This window comes from Phoca vitulina, unplaced genomic scaffold (assembly GCF_004348235.1).
Source record: "Phoca vitulina isolate PV1807 unplaced genomic scaffold, GSC_HSeal_1.0 scaffold53, whole genome shotgun sequence".
Classification (NCBI taxonomy): domain Eukaryota; kingdom Metazoa; phylum Chordata; class Mammalia; order Carnivora; family Phocidae; genus Phoca; species Phoca vitulina.
Window position 1 is genome coordinate 10537194 of NW_022589756.1, and position 21344 is coordinate 10558537.

Here is a 21344-nt window from a genome sequence, read left to right on the forward strand (position 1 = left end):
CTACGCTCTTCCGATCAGCGCATCGCAAGGTGTGGGAAGAAACGAGGGTGGGAGTGGGCCAAGTCAGAGCCTCTCCCGCCGTGCTGATGAGCAAACAGATGCCGGCAGCCCAGAGTGCACCAGGATCAAGTCCAAAACCAAATTTGGAAATCATGCCTCCTGAGACCCCAGCTCACATGGCCTCCCACCCTGTAGTGGGAGCGACATCGCAGAATCCAGTTCAGGATTTCCCAATCAAGTGCCTTCTACCTAATTCCACACCCTCTGGCTCCTGCACCCTCCTCCTCTATCCTTGAGTCCTCGGGTCCCCAGGAGGCAACTGAGGGTGCGTATAAAATCCGGAGTGGGTCTAGGTGACCTCTGAGGCCGCCAAGCCAGCTGCCTCTGCTAAGCCCCTGTGCAAAGTGTGGCCACAAGATGGCGCCAGAGCCTAAGCGAAGCAGGAAAGCTACTCCGCGAGGTGATCTCATCCCCAGCAGGCAGCCTCTTAAGGCCTGCACCCTTCCCTCAGCAGCACGGGGGTGCAGGTGGCAGGCGAGGCCCAGGGCAGGGCCGGATGTGCTGAGTCCCCAAAACCCTCTTCCAAAACCCTCATCTTCCCCCCTTCCCTGGCAGGTTCCGCGAGCTCACCATCTCCTGGACATTAGTTGACATAAGATGTCCAATTCTCTTCCTGGATTTGCTTCCACATCTTACGGTCCGTGTCACGCCATTTCTCTCCTAAGAACATCGGATTGTGAAACGCATGGGTCTAAAAGCAGGGAGGCAGCGTGTCGTCATAGAGCAATGGCTCAGGAAGGCTGGGCCTGGTCTGCAGGACCACATGGCCTTGGGCCAGTCACTCCCGAGGCTGGGCCTGCATGATTCATGATCACAGAGGGCAGACTGGAGGACCTCAAGCTTCCAGTGTTTTTACAACTTAATCCTTTTAGAACCTAAATGAGTGGCTTCATTGAATCTGAAGTCTGGCCTCGCATCTTTATAAATAATAATAGCTGATGTTTGTATGGCATTCATGTGCCAGGCACTGTTCTGAGTATTTCCTACTTATGAATCCATTTAATCCTCATAAGAGCCTCTGAGGTAGATGCAATATTACCCTCATTTTTCAGATGGCAAACTGCAGCACTGTGCTTAACGGATGGTCCTCAGTTTACCTAGCTAGGTAAGTGGGTGAGCAGGGCTTCAGGCCCAGCAGTCTGGCTTCAGTCAGTGCTATTAAATCCTACCCATGCGCCGACCAGGGATGGACCATTTGCCTCTTTTCTTCTGAACTTGGTCCAACTTGTTCCCCTCGCTACAGTGTAAAAGCAGACCGCGGGGCTCTGGTCCAGTTCTTCCGGGGGCTGTGTTACCTTGGGGGACATCTCCTAACCTCTCTGAGCCTCAGCTTCCATATCTTTGAAATGCCTGGCCCAGAGGGGGACCCCAGGAGATGCTGAACAAATGAATGCAGGCAATCATGCCCCCTCCGAGGGTCACAGGGGCTCAAATGCCTGTGAGACTCTCTGGGAGACCAGAAGGCTCAGAGGGCAGCTGTCGCTGCCTCCCAAGGAGCTCTCCTCCCATCTTTCCTTCAGCCCACTCTGCTTATTCTCTCCTCCCCAGTTCTGTCTCTTCCTCCTACTTTGTAAACCAGGGAATTGTCCACAGCTCCTTATATCTGCCTCCAGAAGAACTGTCTAGTTCTCTGAGCACATTCTCACCCTTATACCAGCCCCTTGAAGGAAGATACTTTGTTATCTTCTTTTTCCCATTGGCTCATCCGAGGCTCAGAGAGGTAGAGTGATTCCCCTAAAGGCACACAGCCAGTCAAAGTTCAGGCAAATCAAAGAAGGTCTTACCCAAACTATGTTGCCCCACTGGGAGTTAGCTGTAGTTCTGCCTAAAACTGGCCAGGATGGGAAATAAGTGATTTCTAAAGAAGCAGGAGGCTGAAGAGGTTTGCTGTCTGGGCCTACAGTCACCTGCTGCTTCTTGTGACACTCTCGGAAACAGTATTTTGAAACCTCTGATTATACAGAACAACCTGCCCTCAAAGCCCCACATGGTTTTGTGGGGCCTGAAACTTAGAGAATCCTCTTTCAGAAAAATGGAGTCCACCAAACATTTAAAGTAGAAATTGCACCAATTCTATACTTTTTTTCCCCAAAAAAAGTAAGAGAGAAAAGAACACTTTCCCATTCATTTTATGAGGTCAGCATTCCTATGATATCAAAGTCACACGAACACTATATAAGAAAATAAAACTACAGACAATATCCCTCATAAACACAGACGCAAAAGTCTTCAACGAAATATTAGCCAATCAAATCCAGTAACGTATAGAAAGAATGATATGCCATAGCCAGTTGGGTTGATCTTGGGAATGAATATAAGGCTGATTCTACATGCAAAAATCAATCCATGCAATCAATGATATTAATAAAGCAAAACACACATTACATTAATTGATGCAGAAAGAAAGCATATGACAGAATTCAACATTGATTCATGATTTATTTTTTTTAAAGATTTTATTTATTTATTTGACAGAGAGAGAGACAGCGAGAGAGGGAGTGCAAGCAGGGGGAGTGGGAGAGGGAGAAGCAGACTCCCTGCCGAGCAGGGAGCCCGATGCGGGGCTCGATCCCAGGATCCTGGGATCATGACCCGAGCCGAAGGCAGACGTTTAACGACTGAGCCACCCAGGCGCCCCCATTGATTCATGATTTAAAAAAAAAAGAAGAAATTCTCAACAAACTAGGAATAAAAGAGAACTTCCTTAACCTGACAGATGAAGGACACCTGCCAAACCCACAGTTAATATCATACTCAAAGATAAAAAGTTGAATTCTTTCCTCTTAAGATCAGAAATAGATAGTGATGTCTACTCTTACCACTCCTACTCGGTATCATACTAGAAGTCCCAGTCAGTACAATAAGTCAAGAAAAAGAAATAAAGTATATATAGATTGCAAAAAGAAGGAAGTCAAGTTGTCCCTATTTGAAAATGACATCATTATCTAGATGGAAAATCCCAAGGAATATGCAAAAAAAGCTCACAGAATTAATTAGTAAGTTTAGCAAAGACTTATGATACAATGTCAGCACATAAAAATTAAATATGTTTCTATAGACTACTAATGAACAATTGGAAATGGAAATTTTAAAAATATATACCACTTAAATTAGCTCCAAGAAATGAAATGCTTAGAAATAAATCTAATAAAATGTGTAAGGTTTGTATGCTGAAGCTACAAAACACTAATTAAAAAAAAATCAAAGAAAATCTATACCATGTTCATGGGTTGAAAGACTCAATATAGTGATGATATATAATGACAATTCTCTACAAATTAATGTGTAGATTTAACACGATTTCAGTAAAGGTCCCAGCAGGAATTTTTGCAGATATAAACAAGCAGATTCTAAAATTTATATGGACTGGCAAAGGAACTCGAACAGCCAACACAATTTTGGAGAAAAAAAAGGTAAATTTAAAGAACTCACACTACCTGATTTTAGAACTTACTATAAAGCTACAGTAATTAAGACAGTGTGCTGTTAGCAAGGAGAGAGAAACAGATCAATGGAGCAGATAAGAGTCCAGAAACAGATCTACACATATAAGGGCAACGGATTTTTGTTCAAAGGTGAGAAGATAATTCAATGGAGAGAAGATAGTCTTTTCAACAAATGATGTAGGCACAGTTAGTCCTTCCCACTCAACCACTAACTTAAAATGTATCAGAGATTCAAAGCTAAAACTATAAAACTTTCAGGAGAAAATCTTCATGATCTCGCATTTGCGAAGAGCTCTTAGAAATAGGACAGCAAAAACATGATCCATAAAAGGAAAAAATCGAATTGGATTTCATCAAAATTAAAAACTTGTGCTCTGTGAATGACATTAAGAGAATGAAAACACAAGCTGTGGAATGGGAGAAAATATTTGCAAATCACATATCCCACGAAGACTACGAAGAACTTGTACCCAGAATAGGTACAGAACACTCAAAATTGCCTACTCACACGAAGGAGGGCAGAAGAGCCCAAGCAAAGGAGAAGCAACAAGACTTCCTGCTTTCCTCCCTTGGGCCTGGCCCTGAGCACCTGGCACTGAGGACAGGACTCTGCTCCTGGCACCCCAGGTGGGATGAGGAATGGGGCACTGACTCACCCCCGGGGGCTGCCCTGAGCCTGGGTAGGGGATCAGTATGTACGGGCTACACGGATTTAAGGCAGAAACCCTACCCCGGAGCCCCCACCCCACCCCCCGGGGGACAAACGAGCTGCTGAGGGGGCCACTGGGGTGAGGCCAGGGATCTGCCTGTCAACTCAGGTAGTGGTCTTAGCACTCCCAGCAGCCACTGCTCACCTAGCACCTGGCTTCTTCAGGACCCCAATTCTGTGAGCTCTTCTATTCCACCCAGGGAGTGCTGGTTGCCTCAGAGGGTGGTGCCTCAGGCCCCCGTCTGGTCTGATCTTAGTCCCTAAAGCTTCCCTTAGGAAGGGAAGGCAGAACCTAAGAGGAGGGGGCATCCTGAAGCAGGATGTACGAACAGGCAGGACTCCGACTGCAAGTACCAGACACCCGCAGGCCTGCCTTCCTCCTCCGTGCGCACGGCTCCTGGCTCAGAACCAGCTGGTGTCACTGTGCTAAGGTGGCCCCTCCAGAGCCCATATGGCCATCAGGGAAGGACCGTGGCCCCAGGAAGCCACTAGAAATCTGCTTGGGCGGCTATGGCCGCCCCTGTGTTTCACCTGCTGCCCACAGGTGCAGAGCCCGCCCCGGTGGGGAGGGGAGGCCAGGTTCTAGGGGCAGGGGTGGAGAGTGGCGATGGACCTCCACCTTCTTGCCTCAGGGGCATGTGCAGACGCAGTGTGATGGCAGAGCTAAAACAGACCACACAACACGGCTCCTGCCCTCCCCGTGGGGCTCCTGGCGTCCCAGCTCCAGGAGCGCGTCTCGGTTGACAGCAGTAGCACTTACCCAGGACATACAGGACTGGACACAGAGACCACCACGTGAGGTGTCACCCACAGTCCCCTTTGTCATAAGCTGATGAACCTACCACCGGTCAGCAAATTGCCTCTTTCCCTAGCTGGCGGGGGCCCGACCCCCCCCAGTCTCTCCAACCAAGCAACTAGAAGGCAACATTTTCCCTTCAGCCAGAGCAGCGATGCAATTGGTTCCTGGCAATGGGCTGTCCTCTCAGGCCCTGGACCATCATGCAATTGGCTCAGGACAAATGGGATGCCGAGGCTGAGGTCATGCGAGGACACAGCTCTGGGCCCAGCTGCCAAGCTGCCAGGAGGCCCACAGGGCTGGGCCACCAGACCAGGCTCCTCACACACCAAGGGAAGGGGCGGTAGAAGTTCAGTGGATCCTGGGGGGGAGGGGCAGACCTCAGTGGGGAAGAGCCCAAGGAGGGGGCCGTTCCTCTTTGCCTTCATGATACTGGGAGCCCCCCTCCCTGAGGCCCTGTCCTCCTTCTACCCTCTCCTGTGTCTGCCTCCCTGCCTACAGCCTCGCCCCACAGACTGGACAGCATCCTGCCTTTCTGGCCCTTCTCACCTCACTCCTCCCCCTAAACACCCCTCCACACACCCTTGCTCCCCCAAACACAGCCTCAGCCCTTCACTCCAAATGGCTGTTCATTGCTCCCGAAGTCCCAAACCGCAGAATGCCTGCAGGGTCCGTACTCAGAGGCAGGAAGAGAGGATAGTGTAATAACAACACAAGAGCTCAGAGTAGAAACCTTAACTACCCGCCAGGCCTGCGGCTTTACCTGCACCATTTCATCTAACCATCTCATCTAACCACCCCCCCACCCCCTTTCCCTCCCCACCAACTGCAGGAGGCAGGCACCATTATCCGCCTTCGGAGATGAGGAGGCTGAGTCAGGAACTTGCTGGCGCCCTGGCCAGTGTTTGCTGACCCCATGCGTGCCCCCAGAGCCCTGGAACCTTTCTTTGTGGCAATAACCACAGGGCTGCTGTGTAAGTGTGTGAGTGGTAGTTTAGACCGGTCACTCCCGTGGGACCCTAAGCCCAGGAGAGTAGGCACTGAGCCCAGCTTTGCACGCCTTGTACCCCCAGCCCCTGGCGCAGCCCCCAGCACACAGGAGCTGGCAGAACACTGCTGACTGAATGAGGTAGCAGGGCAGGGCCTGAATCCCCACCTCCGGAGCTCAGAGCCCCCCGTCTGGGTGGCCATGCTACCTGGTGGCTCCCGAGAGCCCCAAGGTGAGGAGGCTGGAGAGGCCAGGGGTCTGAGATGGCAGGGGGCCATAGGGCCTTGGCTCACCAAGGAGGACTCCATCGGGGGTCCCATCAGGGCCTTGGCTCACCAAGGAGGATCCCAAAGCCCAGAGGTGGGTCTGGGCCAAGGCCATAGCAGCACTCAGGCCCCCAACAGCCTATCCAGGGCTGCCTCTGCCCCTGGCAACCAGGCCTACGGGGTACCCATGGCAGGGGCGACACACTGAGCCCTCCATGGCCAAGAAGTGTTCCAGCTCTTTCCAGAAAGACTCGGAAAGCTGACCTTGAACTCAAGACACACTTTTTCCCTGAAACTAACAATAATATAGTCATTCACTTGGAGAGCTCTTCACTATTTTAAAAAAATGTCTTTATATTTTTGTTGCATTTAAATACAAGTGGCCACGCCTCCAGGACCACCGTGATGCACCTTGACTCTTACCAGGGTGGGTGCGGCGCACACTCTCTCACACACACACACAGGTATGCAACTGCATTCAGATACAGTCCACCCCCAAGAACCCACTCTGCACCAACACCACACACAGACACACACGCACACTGTACGCACAATGTCCCCACACTTTGTACAGAGACATCCCTGGTGTGTACACGCTAACTACAGATGACGTTCATATGCCCACACTACATCGATGCAGTGTGTCCCGCACAGCGCAGAGACAAGCACGTACAATGGGCCACATACATGTGCGTGCTACACACCTCTAAGCCCCGGCCGTATAGACACCCGTAGGGTCCACGCAGCATCCCTGTGTCCCAGCCGACCCTGGAGCGCAGAGGGGGTGGTCTCCCACCTGTGCTTCCCCCTCCGACCCTCCAGGGCCACCTGCTCCCGGCCATTCCCTGTCATCAGGGCCTCCTTGGGGAGGACAGGCAGACACGGAGGACAGAGGAAAAGCCGAACCCACATCCAGCCGCTGAGCTGTCTTCGGTAGCCGTGAGCCCTCTCAGAGAACAGCGGCGCTGCGGTACTAGGCGGGTGACAGGTGAGAGGGTTCAGGGGTTTCCAGATCTGATGACACACCACCCCCAAGATCAAGGACAAAGCTGGCCTGGCTGCCACCAAAGCACCCAAGGGCTCACTGCTCTCTGAATTTGCAAAGCACCCCCTCAACCCTGTTCACACGTGTTCTGCTCTGCCCCACCTACACCTGGCTTACTTGGGAATCCTGACTTGTCGCAGAAGCAGTCCACGGGCCGGGGGCTGCCCTGCCAGCCTCAGCCCTGTGTTCTTGTCTGGGCCATTCTTCTCGGGGTGAAAGCACGGCCTCTCTGGCGTCCTTTCCATTTCTGACCAATCCCAGGGCTGGAAGGGTCCGGGGCCAGGGGCCGTGCAGTGGCTGTAGGAGAGAGTGGCCCAAAAGAGGGGTGGGGGAAGGAGGTTTCATGGGGCTCGTGTGGAAACCTCACCAGTGTGGGGTTGTCGCCTGCTGCGAATTGCTGAGCCGGGTCACCAGGGCCACTCAGGAAGGTGTCGACTGGGGGCTCCAAGGCTGCTGGGGCATAGAAGCCGTGCTCCTACCTGCATGCCTTTGACTCTGTGCCCAGTAGGAAGTCCTGAGGCTGTTCCCTGCGGGCCTGGAGTGGGAGCAGGCAGCAGAACAGAGCAAAAGTCCTTCCAGTCCTTCCAGATCATTCACAGAACTTGGGGGGCGGTCAGCACCCGAGTCGTCACAGACAGGGTCAGGGAACAGCCTGCAAGGCTCTACCAGGTTACTATTATCACCATTCCCATTTTACAGAGGAGGACATGGAAGCTGACCTAGATTTGGTCACCTGGGTGGCTCCCCCTTGGCTCTGCATCCAAGGATTACGTTTCCTGCCACCCCGACCTCTCTGCCGCACCTGCTCCCTGGCCCCCAGCCGCACCTAATGGCTCTCCATCTCCAGACCCTCCTGTGTGCCCACCTCTATGTCTTTGTTGATGCTGTCCCCACTTGCTGTCCCCAACAGGTGTGGCTCCCTGTTCCTTCCCACGGAGTCCACAGCCCACAGGTAGGAGCAGGGCCCTACCTCCACGTGCCTTACTCCACGTCAGGGTCAAATGATTTTCCTCCCCATCCTCCCCTTGTACTGAGTCCCCATTACAGTAATAGCTCCCATTTATTGGGTTCCCCAGGAAGCCAGGCACAATGTAAGCACTCTACACATATTAAGTCATTTGACAAAAAACTTGAAGACCGTCTACAGTGAAGAAATGGAAGCAAGAGAAAGCTCAAGGACATAGCGCCTGGGATTCACACCAGGTAGCCGGGGTCCAGACAGGCTGCTTCTAAGCCCGTACACTATATTCTCCTGTTCGTTATCTTCCTCTCATTCCCCCTCCCTCCCCATCTCATTTACTCCTTTCAACCACCCCATGTGTTGGATAACCTATTAGCCCCATTTTACAGATCAGGAAACTGAGGCTTAGAGGGATTAAACAGTATGTCCAAATTAGAAAGCCAAATTTAAGCCTCTGTTTCAGAGGTGGCTCTGTCACCTGCCTGTTTTGCGTTCCTCGAGGCCTCTCTCCTGCACTACCATAGCTCTGCTTGCAGCCCACACTGTGGCGAAGTCACTTACATAGAGAGATGCCTCCCAGCTCGATTTTAACCCCCAGGACAGGTATCTGTGTACCCCGTGGCCCCGGCCCACCACAGTGACATCCAATCAGGGGTGCTAAGGTGGATACAGCCCCTGCGCTGATGGAAGACTGGTCTCACTTGGCCAAGAGATGCCTGCAACCCCAGCTTCGAATACATGGAATGCACACTCCCCAACATCGATGGCCAGAATGGTGCCAGGAGCTCAATGAAAAGGCAGGAAAGACTTGGGCTGTACACAAGAGAAAACTTACCAACCGGCCTGGCAGGATAATGCTACAATGAAACAGGTTTCCTGCCCCTCTCCGGACAGTTCAGGAAGACAAAAGCAAATCAGCTGGGGCTGTGAGATGTCAGACACTCCCAGCTCACGAGGACAGCAACTGCACCTGCCCGCGGCGCTCTCGGTCCTAGCACTTTATTACAGGCACAGCTCTGTGCACCCAACACACACACGAGCATATACGCATGTGTCCACGCACAAGTCCACCTGTGGACTCCCTCAAAACCACTCGAAATGCCAGGTTCAGTTGGCTCAAGGGGTCTTTAAGCCTGGCACAGGGGAATGTGTGTGCCCACGCAGCCCCAGCTATGGGCCACGGGCTCTGAGTACGAGCACAGACTCTAGAACCTTCCCCTTCCTAGCTGGTCCTGGAAGCTCCTACTCCCCCCCACCACCCACCCAACACACACACACACACACACACACACACACTCCAGCTGAAATGCCTTCTGTGTGGAGGAAAGGTGGAAGGGCTAGTTGTCAGCTCACCCCTGGGAGCAGCGCATCAAATCCGAGCTATTTTTAGCCTTTCTCTTCAGTGTCCCTGACAGCAGCTGAGCAATGGTGGCGAGCTCAGGGCATACATCTGGGAAAGCAGGCATGAAATGGCATTTCTTTGCAAGGGCCCAGGAGAAATAGCAGGGGAAAAGCAGCATACAGCTTCAGGGAAGGCAGGTGGCTTCAGTGGGTGTCATCCATTAGTCTTCTGCATGGGTCTTGGTGGAAGGGTGGCCTAAGCACCCTTCAACATCCCCGGGCTCAGAAGAGCATAGTGTGGGCGGAAACTGCCCCAGTCTCCCCTGCCTCATTTCCCCACCAGGGCTACTTCTCTGAGACTTGGCAAGAAACTTGATTACAAATATTGAAACACTTTGAAAACCTACATATTGGAGAAATGCTTCTTGTTCCCCATTATAAGCACCCAGAAGGCCAGAGACCGAGGTTTAGGGTGTCAGTTTATCTTTGCGTATCATATGCATGGTACATCGCTGGACCCTTGGTAGGCATTCCGTGTTTATGTCATGGAAGAATGAACCGATCAGGCAGCCTGTTAATAAAATCCTTGAGCTCTAGGAAGTTCATACATTTATATTCTAAGTGCCCAGGGCAGGTGTAAGGAAAGCCTCCCTATCTCCAGGCTCGGGGTTGCTCCGAGACCTAGAGTGCGGCGCATCTCGGAGGGACTCCTCCCCACCCTTTTTCCCTCCTTCTCTTGTCCTCAGGCCTCGCTCTGGCCCAGCCCAGGTCCCCAGTCCTGAATGATTATGTGAGTGCATTTGATGCTTCGCTCTGGCTGGCACATGCTCTTTCCAATCAGGCGAGCAAGCCCATCCAGTCGCTAGCGCCGCCTTGTGCTTTTCTGCTTGGGAGCCACGGCCGTGGCCACAACGGGAGAGGCCACTTTGCTGTTCCCCAAATTAGAATGAAGACCCCTGACGACAGGACCCTCACAGTATTGCTCCGCCCGCACGCCAGTCAAAGGGTATTGCCAGGATCCTCTGCAGCCCACGCACACACAGGCTGCCCCAGTGGAATGGGGGTGATCAGCTCCACCTAAATGAGGGAAATCCTCCATGGCTGTAGAAGTGCCTCACAACTTCAAGAGGGGCCCATGGATCCAGAAAGTCAAGTCACCTGCACTCTGCCAGGGGCTTTGGATCATGTGATAAACATAGAAACATGCCCCCACCCCCCACCGGTGCAGTGGCCCCAGGGAGCCCTAGGCGCGTGTGGCAGGAGGACATGCCTGTGCCTTTGTCATAAGCCTCAGGCGCAGGGTGTGGCTAAAACACTCCAGCGTCCCCTCGCTAGCCCACAGCGGATCTGTGGCGAATGAATGTGAACCATTCGAGGAGGCCTTTGGCTTACCCATATTCCCTCTTTGGGATCATGTACCCCAGTGGCTTACCCTCCCATGGTACCCTTTCATTGGCCCTAGCTTTTCCCTTTCAGACTCTCACGAGCAGCAATCCAGACCCTTCCCAGCTGTATTCAGGCATTCAACAGACATCATCGAGTTCTGCTGCACGTCAGGTGCTGTGCTAGGTACGGGGGACCCAGCCTCGTCCCTGCCATTCTCCCTTTGCATGGAGCCTCCCCATCGCACCGCTCTGTGGGTCCCGATGGAAGATGCAGTCACTGTCCCGGTGGTGTGAGAGTTTAAACTCTGGCTCTGGGAACCACCCTCCAGCTGTGAACACTGCCGTGGTGAGTGAGGAGCAGACTGAGGACGACTTGTGTGACAGACTCACTGATGGACTTGACCCTGGCATCAAGGTTTTCCTGCCATGTCCTGCTGCCGCCCTGTCCTGGCTGTGTGGCCTTGGGAACATTCTTACCCTCTGTGTTTCCTTCTCAGTGAATGAGCTCACAGGCCCTGGCACTACATTGACCCTGCAGACCTTGTAGGGTCTGGTCTGCTACTCAGAGATCTTTCCAGATCCGTGGTCACCCTGTAGGACTTGGGCCTTCTCCTCCCAGAGCATCCCCCATCTACCCACCCCAAGGCTGCTGTCCTGCCTGGGAGAGGCTCAGCATCTCCCAGGGGTGCAGCCCCTGCTCCTCCAAGTCCTCTTCTGTATCCCAGCCTGTCTCCAGCCTAGGAAGCCGGACAATGTCCTGTGCGCTGTTTCCTGGGGCCACCCAGGGAAGTAAGCTAAAAATAGAAATAGACGGTGGCATTCAGTGGAGGTTGCACTGAACCAGCCAGAGAGGACAGCACACACTGCCAGGTGATGCCAAGCTAAGGCCCACTCGCCAATGTCCTGGGTGGCCCGGCCTTCCCGGGAGGCCCCCCAAAGTCAGGCACAAGAGAGGGTGGCAAAGGCTGGGGCGTTCCCCTGCACCCAGGCCAGAATTCTGCTGCGTAAGCCTCACACTCAGGCTGCTCACTCCCTGACAGTGTCCCCGTTCTCGGCTGGGACACCCAGGAGTGCAGGAAGAGTTCTGGCTCAGAGTCAGGGAGCCTGGGCCCCAGGGCTGCCTCTGCAGTTGACCAGCTTTAGGGCCTGGGACTCCTCGCCCCCTCTGCCTGACCCCAGACCCCCATCTGTAAAGTAAGGTGAGGGATGAGAATTTCCCAGTCCCTCCCAAATGTCCAGTTCTAAGGGGCAGCCAGGCAGACCCTCTATAACTGCTCCATAACCTCCAGGGAGAAGGGCCCATCTTGGTGACCTGGCTCCGGCCTGCCTTCCCCCTTTCTTGGCAGTAGTGCCATGGAAGAGGTCACAAGAGGTGGGGCAACACCTCAGCCATATGGGCTGGGCTGAGAGCTGGCTCTGACCATGACGCTCACCAGCTCCACCCCGGCTGGAGGCCGGCATGGGAGGCAGTCTAGCCTTGGGCTTAGATCACCTGCCAGGCTGGAGATGCCTCATCTCCTGGGGCTCCCAAGGCCAGGAGGCTGCACGAGCCCCTTCTAGGAGCCTGGCAGAGCTGAGAGCACCACCCTATGCCAGGAGTCCTTGGCAGGGCAGAGCGAGTCTGCACCAGGGATCACGGGTGCGGGTCTTTTCTGTCATTCCCACTGACCAGCCCAGAGATGGCTAGAAGCACACCAACATCACGAGAATCGATCTCTACATCCATAAAATGGGGATAAGAATCTCTTGTGGAGCTTTCCAACCAGGGCCCGGCAGAATGGCTCCCACGAAGAAGGGTGGCAAGAAGAAGAAGGGCCGTCTGCCATCAACAAGGTAGTGACCAGAGAATACACCATCAACATTCACAAGCGCATCCATGGAGTGGGTTTCAAGAAGCGTGCCCCTCGGGCACTCAAAGAGATCCGGAAATTTGACATGAAGGAGACGGGAACTCCAGATGTGCGCATTGACACCAGACTCAACAAAGCTGTCTGGGCCAAATGAATGAGGAATATTCCATACCGTATCCGTGTGCAGTTGTCCAGAAAATGTAATGAGGATGAAGATTCACCAAACAAGCTCTACACACTGGTTACCTATGTACCTGTCACCACTTTCAAAAATCTATAGACAGTTAATGTGGATGAGAACTAATCGCTGATTGTCAAATAAAGGTATAAAACTGCAAAAAAAAAGAGAATCTCTTGTGGATTCTCTTTTAACTTCCTGCAGGTGCAAGTGAAGAAAATAATGTGTCCGTACAACAGTCTTCATCTAACACATTCCAAGAACAGAAACAGCCTTGTCTCCTCCCTCAGACGGAGAACACTTAATAATTCATTCATTCATACCTCAGCACATTCTGAACAGAATTTGAGATGGCAGCAGCATATGATATAGTTGACCATCACCACAGACCCTTCACTCACTCACTCGCCATCCTATCCCTCTCCCAAGATCGCCTGTGAGTAATTGTTGAACATTTTCTGTGAGGCAGGCAGTTTGCCTGAAGTCTCTCATGTGCCATCTTAATTAACCCTCATGGCTGTCCCATCAGGCAGGTATTATTTCCATGCCTTTTTGCACAGGAGCAACCTGAGATGATCTGTGACTTGCCCAAGGTCACAGCACAAGGATGGGGGAGCTGGGACTCACATCCAGGGCTGACTGTGAGCCCCAGAACCTCAGCAGCATGTTCTAAGGTCCCTCTGTGAAGGTGTTTGCAAAACTGCCAAGTGCTGCTCAGTTGGGGTCATTCATCCATCAGTTTCCCCAGGAGAAGCTCTCCTGGGCCAGTCCCTGGACCAACATGGCATCCCAGCCCCATCCCCATCCTGCCCTTGGAAATCACGTTCCAGGAGCAGGCAGACCAAAAACAGAGGAACAAATAAGTAACATCATTCCCCAGGGTGGTAAGTGCTGCAGGAGAAATAAAGCAGTTAAAGGGATGGAGATGGAGGAGCGCGTATTCGCGCGAGTGTGTGTGTGCTCGCACACGCACGCAGCAAGGGAGGCCTTTGTGGACATGACAGGGGGACCGTGGGCCCGAGTGGGGTGAGGGGCTGAGCCATGCAGAAGGAGCACCCAGGTGGCAGCTCAGAGAGGGGAATGGCTAGAGGAGGAGCAGCAAGGACACCATGTCCCCATGTCTCTCTGCAACCTTACATAGTCCTTCTACCTCTCAGGACCCTAGAGTCCTCACCTGTAAAATGAGAAGGCTGGTCTGGACAATCTTTACTGCCCTCATCTCCGTCCATGCCATCAGTGGGCATTTGGGACCAGAACCTGATCTTCTCCTGGGGGTGAGGGGCACACCTGGGGATATGTGGCCTAGCCTGGGGAGCTAGCAGCCCATCTTGTGTCCCTTACTCAGGCAATCTCTCTGGGAAGGGGTGCGGCCAGCAGAGTGGTGCTGTCAAGCATCTCCTGGGCAGAGGACCCCAATAGGGACAGGTGTTAGGGGGCCCAGGGAACCTCCATGGCCAGCCCCAGCTTGAGCCAGCATGAAACGGGCCCACATGTGGCTGGTGGCCTCTGTGGAGGAGGGGATGGGAGGGATGCAGTTTCCTCCTTACCAGGCTTGAGATGGACATGGGGATCCTGAGCCTGGGGAGGGGGCCAAAGCAAGGAGTCAGCATCTGGTCCCCATGACTGGATGAGACTGGGCCGGAGGCATGACAGGTGGACCAAGAGTCAAGCACAAGTCCCTGGACTTCCTTCAGTGGGCTGGGAGAGCATGGGATCAGCTTCGGTGTGATTCTGAGCCAGGCTAGGTGGCTGGGAGGAAGAGCCAGCTATAGAGATGTTTCTTCCTTCCCCTAGGCACAGCACAGGGTCTGCAGAATGGCCTCCCGTAGCATCCCTGCACCCTCATGCCTAAGTCCCACCTGCCTCCAGGTCAGGCCATTACTGCTCCCTAATGGCAGAACATTTTCATCACCCCTGAACCCACTATCAGTCATTCCCTACCCCTCTCACCACAGCCCCTGGCGAGTACTACTCTGTTTTCTGTCTCTATGGGTTGCTATCCTGGGCATTTCATAGAAATGGAATCAAGCAATTTGTGGTCTTTTGTGTCTGACTTCTTACACTTCGCATAGCCCTTTCAAGGTTCCTCTGTGTTGGGGCACATGTCCATACTTCTTTCCTTTCTGTTGCCAAATAATATTCCATTGGATGGATACACTACCTTTTTTTCTCTATTCATAAGTTCATGAACATTTGGGTGGTTTCCTCCTTTTGGATACTATGAACAATGCTGCTGTGAACATTCATGTACAAGTTTTTGTGTGGATGTGTGGTTTCTAAGTTCTCAGCTATATACCTAGGAATGGAATCATCAGGTCATATAGTAACCCTAGTGTAACTTTTTGAGGCACTTCCAGGCTATTTTCCAGAGGGGTTACACCATTTTGTATTCCCACCAACAATGTATGAAGGTTCTAATTTCTCCACATCCTTTCCAACACTTGCCATCATCTGTCTTTTTTATTTTAGCCATCTTGTGGGTATCAAGTGACATCTCATTGTAATTTTCATTTGCATTTCCCTGATGACTAATGATGTTGAACATCTTGTCATGTACTTATTGGCCATTTGTATGTCTTCTTTGGAAGGATGGCTATTCAAAACTTTGTCCTTTTATAAATTGGCTTGTCTCTTTATTATTGATTTGTAAGAGCTCTTTATATATTCTAGAAACCAGTCCCTTATTAGATATATGATTTGTGAATATTTCTCCCATTCAATAGCCTGTCTCTTCACTTTCTTGATGTTTTTTGAAGCACAAAAGTTTTTAATTTTGGTAAGGTCTAACTTGTCAATTTTTTTCTTTTGTTGCTTGTGGTTTGGATGTCATATCTAAGAATGCTTTGCCTAACCCGAGGTCATAAAGATTTACTCCTATCTTTTCTTCTAAGAGTTTTATAGTTTTAGCTCTTACATTTAGGTCTATGATCCATGTTAGATGGTTTTTATGTGAGATGCAAGGTAAGAGCCCAACTTCATTTTTTTGCATGTAGATGGTCATTTGTCCCAGCATCCTTTGCTCAAAAGACTATCCTTTCCCCATTGAATTGTCCCAGCACCCTCGACAAATATCAATTGTCCATAAATCTAAGGGTTGTTTCTGGAAAATTCTGTTCCATTGACCAACACGTCTATCTTCATGATAGCACCATACTGTCTCGTTTACAACAGCTTATAGTAAGGTTGGAAAACAAAGTATAATTGCTCCAGTTTTGTGATTCTTTTTCGGGACTGCCTCTCTCTCTTTCTCTCTCTCTCCCCCCCTCTTTCCCTCCCTCCCTCTCTCCCTCCATCTCTTTCTCTCTGCCTTCTAACATGTTTGGAGTGCAGACCAATGTCAAATACAAGCCTAAGTGTGTCATGTGTATTAACTCATTAACATGACCTGTGAGGTAGGTTCCATCATGGTCCCATTTTGCAGATGAAGAAACTGATGCACCAGGAAGTCAAGTAACTTGCCTAAGGCCACACATGTGGTTGGTGGCAGGGTTGGGAGGTGAACCATGTGGCTCTGTTTCTCTGACAGACACCCAGGGAGATGTCAGGGACATGGGAGTGAACCAGTCTGGGCTTTTATAAAGAAACAAGTGGGGTGTAGAGAGGCTTGTCTAAGGTTCACTGTGACAGAGGTGGGATGAGACACAGGTCTGCAGATCTTGGTCTCTTCTGCCCACACTGGCCACTTCCCGCTTCCATGTAGCCTTGCATGTTCATTCCAATGTGAACTTGCCTTGTCAAAATGGTGGGAGGGACAAGGAGGATATGCGGTGATTCCTTTGGCTCCTGGGCAAGGGGGTGGGGGCCATGATGCTGGACCAGGCTCTACACAGACCCATGGTCCTCCTCACAGGGAAAGGGGCCACAACCCACTCCCCAGGGAGCAGGGCCAGGACAAGGACTGCATGGGGTCACTCTTCCCACCATACTGTATCACACATCACTTTCTGTCTAGTGGCATCCCTAGAGTTTGTCTCTTTCCCCAAAATGTAAGTTCCAGGAGGTTAGTGGCCCCATTTCCCATCCTTGTGACCATGTGGCAGCCGGCCAGACCCCGGCAGACACAGAGCAGGCCTTGGCTGATGCTGGCTGAATGGGATGACTGAGTCATTTCTGCAGCCTCCCTCATTTGGGGTCTAGTCCCCCAGCTGTTAGTCAGCAGCTTTCATTGGATTAACACTGCACGGACCTCCCCGGTGCTGGATGCAGCCACCTCCTAGCTGCCGTCACCCCTGCAGAGGGTCCCACTGGGCAGAGCCTGGCATGGAGGCCACATCTGTCTGTGAACCACAGGCCCACTAGCCCAGCAAGAAGGTCAGAGCTGGGATGGCTGAGACTTCCCCTGCTCCAGGCAGGAAGTGGGGTTGCTGACTCAAGAGCCACCTGCCTCTGCACCTCCCTCCTGTCTGTCCCAAGACATCCCTCTTAACACATCTTAAGCCAAACCATTCCTCACTCCTGTTTTCATGCTCTAAGGAATCCTGAAATGCCCTTTCCCTTTCAACTGATTAACCCCTCACTATTCAAGACCGAGCCCAAACATTGCCTCTTGGAATTCACTCTGACTCCTTCCCCCATCTCCATTCCCCCGGGAAAAGTGCCCCTTCTCTGTTCCACTTCTCCCCCAGCACCTGTCACTATAGCACCCAGTGCACACTGTAAGATAGTCTTAGTTTTGTGGTTGGTGTTTGTTTTTCCTTTTGTCTCCTTTATAAGATCATGAGCTCCTCGAGCAGGACTTGTCCACATAAGGCCGGGCTCATGGCCAGGCTCAGCTACTTTCTGAGACTGACGGAAGGAAGGAACGAAGGAAGGAAGGATGGAAGGGAGGGAAGAAGGAAGGATGGAAGGAAGGAAGGAAGGAAGGATGGAAGGGAGGGAAGAAGGATGGATGGAAGGGGGGGAATGAGGGATGGGTGGAGGAAGGAGTGAGTAGACTAAATCAGTGGATGAATGAGACTGCAGGTTGTCCCAAGGAAAGCACTGGAAAAGCCACTCAATGATCAAGCTAGTCTTCAGATAGCTTTCAGTGAATTAGTGCTGCCCAGACAGCCCAGCTGACAGCTTAGCAAGGCTCCTCCTACCCCTGCAGGAGCCCCCAGGGGCTGGCTGGGAACCCACCTCCCCATCCTGGGCTCCTCCCTCTTCCCACATAGTTAGGACTCCCATGCCCCTCAAATCCTTCCTGTCACCGAGGAGAAAAATTGTTCAGGCTAATTCACATGGAGATGATAATGGCTTAAGGTATTATCCTTCCAAACAGAGGAGATAAATGCTCGGAATAAAAGGAATGATGGTTCCTGGAAGCCATGTTTCAGACAATACAATGACTCCCATTGCAGAGAGGACCCCACTCTCCTTTCTTCTAGAGGAAAGACTGGCTTTGCTTACTCTCACAGGCCTCTTTTCTGTAGAGAAGTCTGTCTGACCAGCCACAGAAATCCACCCTTGGACCAAAAGGCATACCTCTCCACAAACCAGGCAGAGCAACCAATGTATGCAACTCAGTGCGCTTCCCCATCTACTATTTCTCTTGAGTCTGTGATGTAGATGAAATAGGTATTATTATTCCCCTTTTATAGATGAGGAAACTGAGGGCTGTAAGGGTGTGATTCAGTGAATTTCAGCCACAGGGACATTTAAGGTCATGCACTGCTGGCCAGGCTTGTCTTCTTGGGATCTCCAAAACCACCCTCCACAGCCATGGAGGTCTGCTCGCTCTCCCTAGCTTCATTCATCACGGGCACCCTGGAATATGAAGTCATCCTGTTTACAGGGAAGTCACTCCCAGAAATGGCTACCCAGGAGTCCACTATAGGCCGAATTATGTTCCCCCCAAATTCATATGTCGAAGTTACGACACCTCAGACTGACTGAATTTGGAAGCAGAATCTTTAAAAAGGTAATTGAGATAAATGAGGTCACTGGGGTCGTCCTGATCCAATATGACTAGTGTCCTCATAAGAAGAGGAGGGTAAGACAGACACAGACTAAGGGATGGCCAGAAGAAGACACACTGAATTATGCCCCCTCCCACCAAATTCATATGTGAAGCCCTAGCCCCACTGTGACTGATTTGGAGGTAGGGTCTTTAAGGAGGTAATTAAGGTTGAGATCATAAGAGTGAGGCCCTGATCCAATAGGATCAGTTTCCTTACAAGAAGAGAGACGCCAGAGATCTCTCTCCCTCCATGCACACACAGGAGGGAAGGCCATGTGAGGACTCAGGGAGAAGGTGGCCATCTTCAAGCCAGGAAGAGAGGCCCCACCAGAAACCCACCCTGCCTACACCTTGGTCTCAGACTTTCAGCCTTCATAACTGTGAGAAAATGAGTTTGAGCCCCCCAGGCTGGGGTGCTTAGTTATAGAAGTCATCACAAACTAACAGAATCCTAGGATCATCCATGTAGAAAGGGAGCCCCCATTTATTCATTCAGGAAACAGGTACCACCTGAGTGCCAGGCCTGGTGGCCATCTGGCAAGGGGGTGGGGTGGGGCACAGAGTGTGGGCCAAGGGGTTCTGAACCCAGAAGTTCAAGTCCAATCCCTTTCCTGCTGTCAGTCATACCTTCCACATAAGCCAAATGAGGTAACACATTGCAAAGGTAACAGAAAGTTAGAGGTAGAATGGGCAGGAATCTGACCCCTTCCTTTACGGATGAAGAGGCTCCAAGAGAGATGTGCCTCACTGGGATTTATTCCCAGGTATCCCGGCTCCTGGCCTGTGTTTGTTCTGCCATGTCCTGCATTCCCTTGTGGGTCTTCTTCTACGGCTAGTTGCTGCCAGTGGGAAGGTTGCAGAAAGGAAAGCAGGGGCCACTTGGTTAATCACAAGTTGTGAATCTGCTGAACATGCCCCTGTGGCCCGAGGACTAGATTACCTTCTGTATCTCAGTGGTCACTTCCTTGGTTTTGTTTCCCTCTGTTTTCAGCCCAGCCTGAGATGCGCCAGCAGGTGGACAGTGGGGGCGGATGCTAGTGGTTCACCACGTCTCTAGCCCTGCCTGGGGCCTATCTTCTTGGTCCTGGGGCACCAGTTCTAGCCTTCCTACAAAGCGGGGACCGAGGCCTGCCCCACACTCTGAGGAGAAGTTCCCCAAGGAAGCAAAGAGCTCACGTGAGGTGGGAGAGGGTGAGACCCTGGCCAATTGCCAGCAGGGAGGGACACTCAGGCACAATGGGAGCCCAGCAAGCTCTAGGGAATCAAAAGTCTGCACCCACGAAGGGCGTTCCATGAGAAATTCAGCAGTGCCAAAGAAAGGGGAAGGTCAAGCCAATGACTTCACAGAAGCCACAGCCAATAAGCAGAGCAAAATGGCTGGCTGCCTCCTCTGCCCCTCCCACCCCACCCTCCATCCTAGCGGCCATTGGGAAGAGACTGGACTAGAATTTGGTATTAAATTGCCTTCAGCTTCTCAGATACCGGTGAGGCCTCTCTCACATCTGCATCCCCATCAGAAGGAAGAAGCTCGTTCTCTCCTTATAGGTCTTTCCACACAGCTGGGCACCTCATGTCTGGAGGGAGCTTTGAGAAGCAGACCTGAGGTCCACTGAGTGCCCCCTGTTCTACTTACTCCCCTTCACGGTGACAGGCTCCCAGTGACGGGGAGATTAAGTGTCAACGTCTGGCAGCCTCCCAGGAGACAGACAGGCAGACCATGGGATACTGATGCCACAGTCACAGGAAGAAGAAATGAGAGGGCGTACAGGACAGATGGAGACCTCACCTGCCAAGAGTCACTGACCCCCTGCTCTGATGCCCGATCTCACTCGTACAGTGTGTTCTCATGCCTCCCTGGCCATCCAGTCCTGCCAACAGGGACCTTCACCTCATCCCAGGGCGGGCCTCTCCTTCCCTCCCCAGAGCCAGCCAAACTGGGGACTGGGGAAATCCTTGTGGACGAACATTGGCTTTTTTTTAATGCAGGAACTTGAACTACACCAAATTAAGAGCTAACAAGTATACCTAATCTTGGAATCACCACAATATTGTTATTCTTTTTTGTTAAACTGATATTTTAACTCGTAAAAAAAACTAGTGAATGATAGTTAGATTTGTAATTAATCACTGACATTTTCTAAATATACTAAACCAAAACAAAAAGAAGAAATGCACAGTGATTTGGAAAGTGTGTTGGTCCAATGATGTGCTGTGTGACCTTGGGTAAGTCACTTGCCCTTTCTGGTCCTCAGTTTCCCTCGTTTATTTCAGGCTAGAAGATCTCAATGTCTCTTCTTGCTGTTTATCTATTCCCTGAATCTCAAAACAGTCTCCAAATGGACTCTGCACAGCCTTCCATGAGGTTCAACTCTCTGTCTGGA

The 21344-nt window shown here is 51.7% G+C and overlaps 1 protein-coding gene and 1 pseudogene across 1 annotated transcript in view; one reads left to right on the forward strand and one right to left on the reverse strand.

Annotated features, from left to right (window-relative positions):
- Positions 1 to 21344, reverse strand: part of XKR6 (XK related 6) — a 310755-nt gene that overhangs the window by 30179 nt on the left and 259232 nt on the right. The window lies entirely within an intron of this gene.
- LOC116622534 lies at positions 12775 to 13192 on the forward strand (annotated as a pseudogene).